Source organism: Chenopodium album, chromosome 19, assembly GCF_948465745.1.
Source record: "Chenopodium album chromosome 19, dcCheAlbu1.1, whole genome shotgun sequence".
NCBI lineage: Eukaryota > Viridiplantae > Streptophyta > Magnoliopsida > Caryophyllales > Amaranthaceae > Chenopodium > Chenopodium album.
The window spans coordinates 37,265,612-37,273,802 of record NC_137852.1 but is presented as its reverse complement, the minus strand read 5'-3'; positions in this window follow the sequence as shown (position 1 = coordinate 37,273,802).

Genomic DNA, 8,191 nt, shown 5'->3' with positions numbered 1-8,191 from the left:
TTGTTGGAAAGCTCTTGAAGTCTACTTTCCAACCTAATTAGAATCAGATTAAAATATTTTGTAGATAAAAAGATATGGCCGAAATAGTGGAAGGGTGTCAGTGTTAGATAGAGTTTCGTATTTCTTTCATATCTTTTCCGTTATAACTCGAAACTAATATTATAATATATCATTGGAAAGAAAATTTCAAGATATATCCAAACATATAAGATTTGGATAAAGATTATGAGGCACAAAAATAATATTTGACTGTTTTTGAACATACACCTTTAAATTCGAATAGAATTGGGACTTAAAAAAGGAAAGTTTTTATTCAATTTCAAATTCTTTAATCTTATCTTTTCAAGAAAGGACGATTAAGATCTTTTAGAAACATATAGAAGCTTCTAATTAATCCTAATTGGTTTAGGAATGGGATTAAACCTTTGGACCCTTCACATGACTATTGGGTCGTAGGTAAAATCCGGTTTGGGCCTAGGTTAGTATTTTGGCTATAACTTCCTCATTACTCATCAGAATTGGGCTTATAATTATCATTGGAAAGGTCTTTTCAAATATCATCTATCTACATAATTATTGGACCCATATCATGGACTAAACTAAACTGGATTGGACATTTTTCATAAACAGGGTACGAAAAGGAATATTTTCGAAAATAGATAGAATTTTTTTTTTATTAAAACGACCGCATCACAAGACTTTTTCATAGTTTACTTCATTTGATAATCAATTACGTGAAAGATATTCATCACTGGGTTTGGTTTTTAGGGAGACACTATCAGGTTTCTACAACTTGCATCAAGGATTCTCAGTCAGCCTAGCAAGTGGTGCTCCACAATTACATCTCTTATGTTTGGAGGGTGATGAGATTATGAAAGACATTATTTCCCCAACAATTAAAGTCAAAATCGTCAATTTAACCAACATAAAAAATATAATAAAGCAACTGATATGATTAATTCCCAAAAATATGACAAATTCAAGAAACCCCCAAATTAATTTGTAAGAACCCTAATTTCCAATTCCAAGTCAATTTGATTGATTCACAAACAATTAAAGCATAATAATAGCAATTCAACACATATTCAATAACAATTAACCAAATAATTGAATTGCCTTACATTAAATAGGATATTTGATTTTCACAATGCATAAGTTGTTCTTTAGTTACCTTTTTTTCACTTTAACTTTTACAACTCTTCAATTTATATTGATTAACAAGATTTCTCTAGCAATTTACTTTAATTGGAGTTAAAAATTGGTTGTAAATTTTAATTTTAGGTGAATTTGGGTAAATTTAAGGAGTTCAAATGAAGGGAGGAAATAAATTGGGGTAACGAGTTTTAAAGAAGCATAAACTAGGCGTTATGTGCCCCCCCAAGCCGGAAAAATGATTGGAGTCAGACTTTGGGTGTTGATTTCTAACTTTAATTAATTTACGGGGTGGCATTTTATAATATCGTAATAAAGGGGTGGTTAGTTCGAAATAGTGTGTTTTGAATGGTGGTTATTTACAAAATTTAATTTCCTTAAATTAATTATATTAAAACTTTGATTAATTAACTTAAAACCAACCAAAACACGTGTCTAATTAACTATTTTAACCGGTTACATGCTTCTCAACAGACCATTGACCAAAATGAGTAGATCTTGTCAAAGTTGGGATTTTTTTTGGAATATCAATATTTAGGATTATTAGTTTGAGAAGAGTGATCAAAGTTGGGATTCCCATCAATTTTTTCTTTTCCATCTTATCTCTCTTTTATTTGTGATTCACTTCAAGAATTTCCAATATAATTTATATGGCTTGGTCTACCGGGCTCTCTAAATATAAGATCAATCTCACTCATGGGCAAAAATAATGTCATTCTCTCTCGACCCCCTTTCGCACTCCTCATACACCCACTCATGGGTTAAGTATTGGAGCATATCGCCTATATGCTTTAGAACAAATAGGATGACAAAATGTACCACTACAACATAATAAGTGACTGGTGGTAGGTACTTTAGGAGAAAATAATCAACGACATTGCATAGGATGTGAAAAAGTACCACTACATGCGTAATAGTACACAAAAAATACTATTAAAACAATTTATACTTTAGTGGTACATTATACATGCATAATAGTACTAAAAAATGTACCACTGTAGAAAAGTATCAAATGAAAAATAAAATAAAAACCCCATAATGCCTTCCTATATGCATGCCTAACAAATAGGTACTATGCGCCTATATGCACTCCACATTCATGTGCTAAAAAAATGATTTCATTTCAAAATTAAGCTATCTAATAAAACTCAAGTATTGTGAGAAACTACCTAACAAAGAAATATTTAAGAAATTACCTATTGAAATGAAAGATATTGCAAAGACTACCATTGTTAGAATCCCAGCATTGACTTTTTTTTTTCGGCGCTGACCACCCTTAAGTGACCCTCACCTGACTTTTTTTTAACCCCTTTCCCAACCATATTTCCCCTAGTTTTTCAGATTTTTCCACCCTGACGTGACTTACAATCTTGAAAACCAATCTTCATGATGGTTTTGGGGGGGTGTTTTGATGTGGATCAACGCTGGAAAATAAGGTCAACAATTAAATCCTAGCCAATGGTATTATTTTATAACATTTTATCTTTTTTTTAAGGTTTGTTTATAACATATTTTTACTAGGTAGTTTAAAACAATATTTGGATTTTGTTAAATAGTCTTTGATAAAAAAAATCTTTTAAAAAAACTCACATTATTATCTCTTCTACATTTTCTCTCTCATACTATGATTATTTGGTGATTTAAAGAGCTAGGGCCCACGAGTACTGTAGCAATTGGGCTGCATTTGACAATCTCCTCACGGGCTATTTTTTTTTTTTTCCATTGGTTTGATGCCATTTTTACCATGTCACCATGATATTCTACTCATGGACATTTTTATTTCCCACCAGTGAGAGTGCTAAGTTCTGAGCACAATCTTGTTATTGTTATGTCAAATTTTTTCATCAAAGGCAATCGACAAAAAGTGATGAAAGTTGCTCCAGTCTTCTCCAATGCCAGAAACTTGAGTAGTATTAGGGGATAGATTGTCGAAGCTAAATCATTTTGATCAATTGTTAATTATTTATCTATATATAAAGATTTCACATTATAATTAGTTGAATACAACACTTCAAATTTAGCAAATGAACTTATAATAACAGTTAGAAGTGCATTTCAATTATTTAGATGTGCATAATGATCAGTTATGGAGTGCAATAATCATCTTATAACCTAAAAAAAATATTTGGGATAAATATGTCTGATCTTAGTATAAAACTTTGTACAGATTTGCAGTCATAAGAGCTTTTAAATGAAGCGGGATTTATTTTGTTACATTCAAATTATTACCAAAAGCATTTGAAGTTTCTGGTATTTCATACAAGTACATCTGTAGCATAACAGTTTTATGCATTTGCGGTAAGTCTCCTTACTCTTAACTCTCTTTGGCTCTTTGCTATAATTTCCGTTTAATTTTCTTATACTGAGTATTCATGTATTGCTTCTTGCAGCTCTTAGTTACAACTTACTAGCATTTGTCAGAAATATAGACAGTCCGAACAAGATTAGCATTATATTCACCATATAATCGATAGTAATATGCCCCTGCATGCGAAACAAACTTAATAAAACTTACTCAACATACACTATGGAAAATTAGAGAATATTTGTGGGTTTACTTGGGTTTTGAAGTGATGACAATCAAACAACTTAACGGTTCCATTGCTGGTTCTTTTGGTATTATCAATTGCTTCCGTAATAGCTAATCTAGGTATTTGAAAAATGTTAGAACAATGTCTGGAGGAACGAATAAGAGGGACCGGATATTTCTTCTAGGCACGTATCATAGCCGATTTCCTAATAGTTTATTATCGACCCTCTACGAAACAACAGGGTTAACACGATATAACTATTGGGATACAAAGAAGAGACAATTGATTTTGGTTGTTTATCAAAATCAATCTACAAGAAGTTTGTGAACAAGTGTTTGTAAAACCAATTAAGAGAAATTACTATAGATAAATCAAAAGAAACAAGTTAAATGATAATCTCTTTTCTCATCCTTTTTCCCTACTTATATGTCATACAAACCCCTATTTATAGAGTTTATATGAAGAGTAGTTAACATCCAACGGATATATCCGTTCACAAAGCAATACGCTCAAAACTGGCAAAAACCGTCAGTTTTGAACTCCGCCCGGTCAGACCGGGCAATTGAGCCCTACTGGGCACGAGCAACACTTTTGTAAAACATGTAAAAACTGACAAACCCCCTTCGCCCTGACAGACCGGGCAAAGGAGCCCTACCGGGCGCGAGCAACATCTCAATGAAATTGAGATAATTGACAATTTTCACTCGTGCTCGCCCTACAGGGCAAGATTGCCCTGACAGCCAGGGCGAAGCACAAATATGTCAATTTTGCCTTGTTTTGTCACTTTTATACATCTTGCTTTGTTATACCTCTAAGTATAATCATTATACTAATCATCCTCAACACCTAGCATAATATAAACTTCATATATGAACTCATAAGCACATTTATCTATAAATGTTCCAACAAAAAATGTTAACCTTATTTAAATCAAAATGAGTTGATCAAATTATGAAACTACAAGACCTCAAGATCACAACATATTTTCTCAGTAGAGAAAATTGTAAAAAAGGACCTTTTAAGTGGTCGACTTTTTGAAAAATGACCTTTTAAGTGAAAACATGTGAAAAAGGACCTTTTAAGTTGTATTTTGTTTGTATGGGGTACTAGAGTGAACTTGCATGGTGGTCAACGCCGGATCTTCGGGGTCGACTATCACGTATTAGTCACGTGTCTTTTTTAAAAATAAAAAAATAAAAAATTTCCCCAAATTTCCCTCATTTCTCAACCTAATCCTTTCGTATAGCATTCGGGAAAGGGGGGAAATTTGGGGAATTTTCTTAATTTTTTTTTAATAAAATAAGTCACGTGATAGTTAACACCGGAGCTCCGGCATTGACCACCTCGCAAGCTCACCCAAGTACCCCGTACAAACAAAATACAACTTAAAAGGTCCTTTTTCACAAGTTTTCACTTAAAAGGTCCTTTTTCAAAAAGACGACTATTTAAAAAGTCCTTTTTCACAATTTTCTCAATATATATCATTAGAATTTTTATATAGAACCTTATATTAGTTAGTCTTCTTGTTGTAAATGTCCATGAGTTGTTGTTTAAATAGGCGAAATGTTTTATACTAGCTGTTGTGAGTTGTGAGTACCATGATTAGTTGAACTACTACTTGGGAGATTGACAATTCTAGAAACAGAAAAGTTTGCTTACTATAAAACTTGGTCCATTAGTTGGCGAATGTTCAGTATTTTCAACAGTTGAAGCTTATGTCCTTAACATATTTTTAGTATGGATATTTGTCAACTACGAGAAATGAGTGATTGTGATATTTAGCGAGATAAATAATTCATATATATCCTAGGATATTATTTTGATTCTATTTATGGAAGCAGAATATTATTATAGAAGATGTTTTTCATTATGCGAGTAATGCATTATGGGAGTTATACCTAAGATATGATCTTTTAGATCATAAAAATATTTCACTTTGTATCTCTCAAGAACTATTTACCACAATGACATTTTCAGATTCGAGTTTGAAGCTTTTCACGCATATTTTTGAGTGATTATTCGAAAAGCTCAAACACTATAGGAAAACAACTCGCCAGTTTTTTTTTAACTATTGTGGACACATTTAGGCCCTGTTCTTTTCACCTTGCAAAAATAATATTAAGTAAAAATAATTTCAATTTACTAAAAATAAGTTCAGTTCAGTAAAATTAATTTCAGTTCAGTAAAATAAGTCCAGTTCAGTAAAATTCAGTTTTCTTAAAGAAGAATTATAATAGAAAATCAGTAAAAATAATTTCAGTTCAGTAAAAATAATTTCAGTTCAGTAAAAATAATTTAATTTCAGTAAAAATAATTTCAGTTCAGTAAAATTAAGTTCAGTTCAGTAAAAATAAGTTCAGTTTAGTAAAAATAATTTCAGTTCAGCAAAATTAAGGTGAATCAAACAGGGCCTTAGTTACGATTTTCATTGTCTCCTACCATAGCTTTGTGAGAAACATTATTTAGGGAACCTAAGTGTTCGTAATTGAAATATTAAGTGGCTAGTTATTGGGTCACATTTGTAAAGTCAAGTGCGAGTGCTTGTAAGGTCAAGTGCGATTTGGCACCTTAAATTATGTGCGAGGATTGTTTAGGCCAAGTGGATAAACAATCAATTGTAATTGCTTTTGATTTTCTTAATAGATTAATAAGAATGATTAGGATAGGTTGGACAAAGAATCTTTGTTAGAACCATCTTGTTTTTTAGTTTTTAGATATTTAATTCATATATTTTGTATTACATATATTAAGATCCAAATCACCCACAATTGATCCCTAAATTCGGATTAGCCCAAAGGTGAACCGGGTGAAACACCAAAACCAAAAAAAAAAAAAAAAAAAAGAAGAAGAAGAAGAAGATATGTGATTACATTGTATTGCATTGAATATTGTGCAAAAGCCAAATAAAACAACAAAAGATATCGAGGAATTGAAGTATTAATTCAAGAGTCATTTGTCTAACTTTTCATCATAATACTCCATATATTACATATTTTAACAAAAATTAACAATTTCTCTAATAACTTCCACTAATAGTCTAATACATTTCATCAATAATCAATCAATAACTATATACTAAGGGCCTGTTCACATTTACTTAATTTCAGTTCAGTTCAATTCAGTTCAGCTTTAATCAGTTCAATTCAGTTCAGCTTTAATCAGTTCAATTCAGTTCAGTCCAGCTCCAATTAGTTCAGTTCAGCTCCTAATTTTCCTCTCTCATAAAATATTCATTTCAACTCAGCTCAGTTCAGTTCAGTTCAGTTCCAATCAGGTTCAATTCAGTTCAATTCAGTTCAGTTCAGTTCCAATCAGGTTCAATTCAGTTCAGTTCATCTCATTTAGTAATGTGAACAAGCCCTAAAAGACACACCAGCAATGACACGTGTCATTTTCTGGTGTGTCCTTAATTTTTTTTATATTTTAGAAAGAAATCTTTCTACATATAAGTAATAACTAGGTTAGATCCCGTACCATGCACGGTAATTTCAATATTTATCATTAGTTTAATACAATTATTTTACTATAAAAAATAATATCAAATTGCAAAATAGGATGAAAGTTCTATAATTACAATTTTTTTGAATCTTTAAAGAAAACAGAGGAAGAAATGCATGCACGACTAATAAAAATAACCATGGATTACATTACAAAGTTACAGATAATATTACATTATTGTATTATATGACTTTGTTCCCGTCATAAAATAAATAAATATATAAATCTTTGTTGAATGTGTAAAAAAGAATATACTTGCCAAACAGAAAAGAAATATTATTGTAAAGTAAGTATTAAACTAAATACTTCTCTAAGAAGCTTTGAAAAAAAAAAAAAAAAAACCTTTTGGAGGGAAAATTTTTAACCAGGTTATGACAATTGTCATTTCTGGTTTCGCCTTTAGTATAGGTATATTGATAACATATGAAATATAATAGCATATTTGATTAAGCTTTCCAAAAAAAGCATATTGACAACTATTAAGTTAAGCAAACATCAATAACTATATACTAAAAGACACATCGACACGTGTTATCTCCTGGTGTGCCCCCTTTTTTTTTTTTTGAAAAAAAGAGAAGAAATCTTTCTACATATAAGTAATAATTAATACATATGAAATATAATACTCCCTCTGTCCCCTTTTGATAGTCCCTTATGGGCATTTTTCACCGGAGTTAATAAACACAATTAAGAATAGTTAAATTACATTGAAAAAATAAATTGACATTGGGTATGCAAAAAAGTAGTGAGAAAGTAATAAAAGTACATGGGAAAACAAAATTTACATGGGAAATTAAAATTTGCACAAGTATTGTTACAAATTGGAGGGAATTTCGGTAAAAAATTAAGGGGCCGTTTGGTGGGGGGTAATCGGGAAAGGGAATGGGAATCAACTGGCTCGATTCCCTTTGTTGATGTTTGTTTAACATTTTTAATCATTCCCTTTACCCTCCTCATTACCCCAATCCTTCCAACTCCATTCCCCACCCCCCCTAGACTTTCTCATTCCC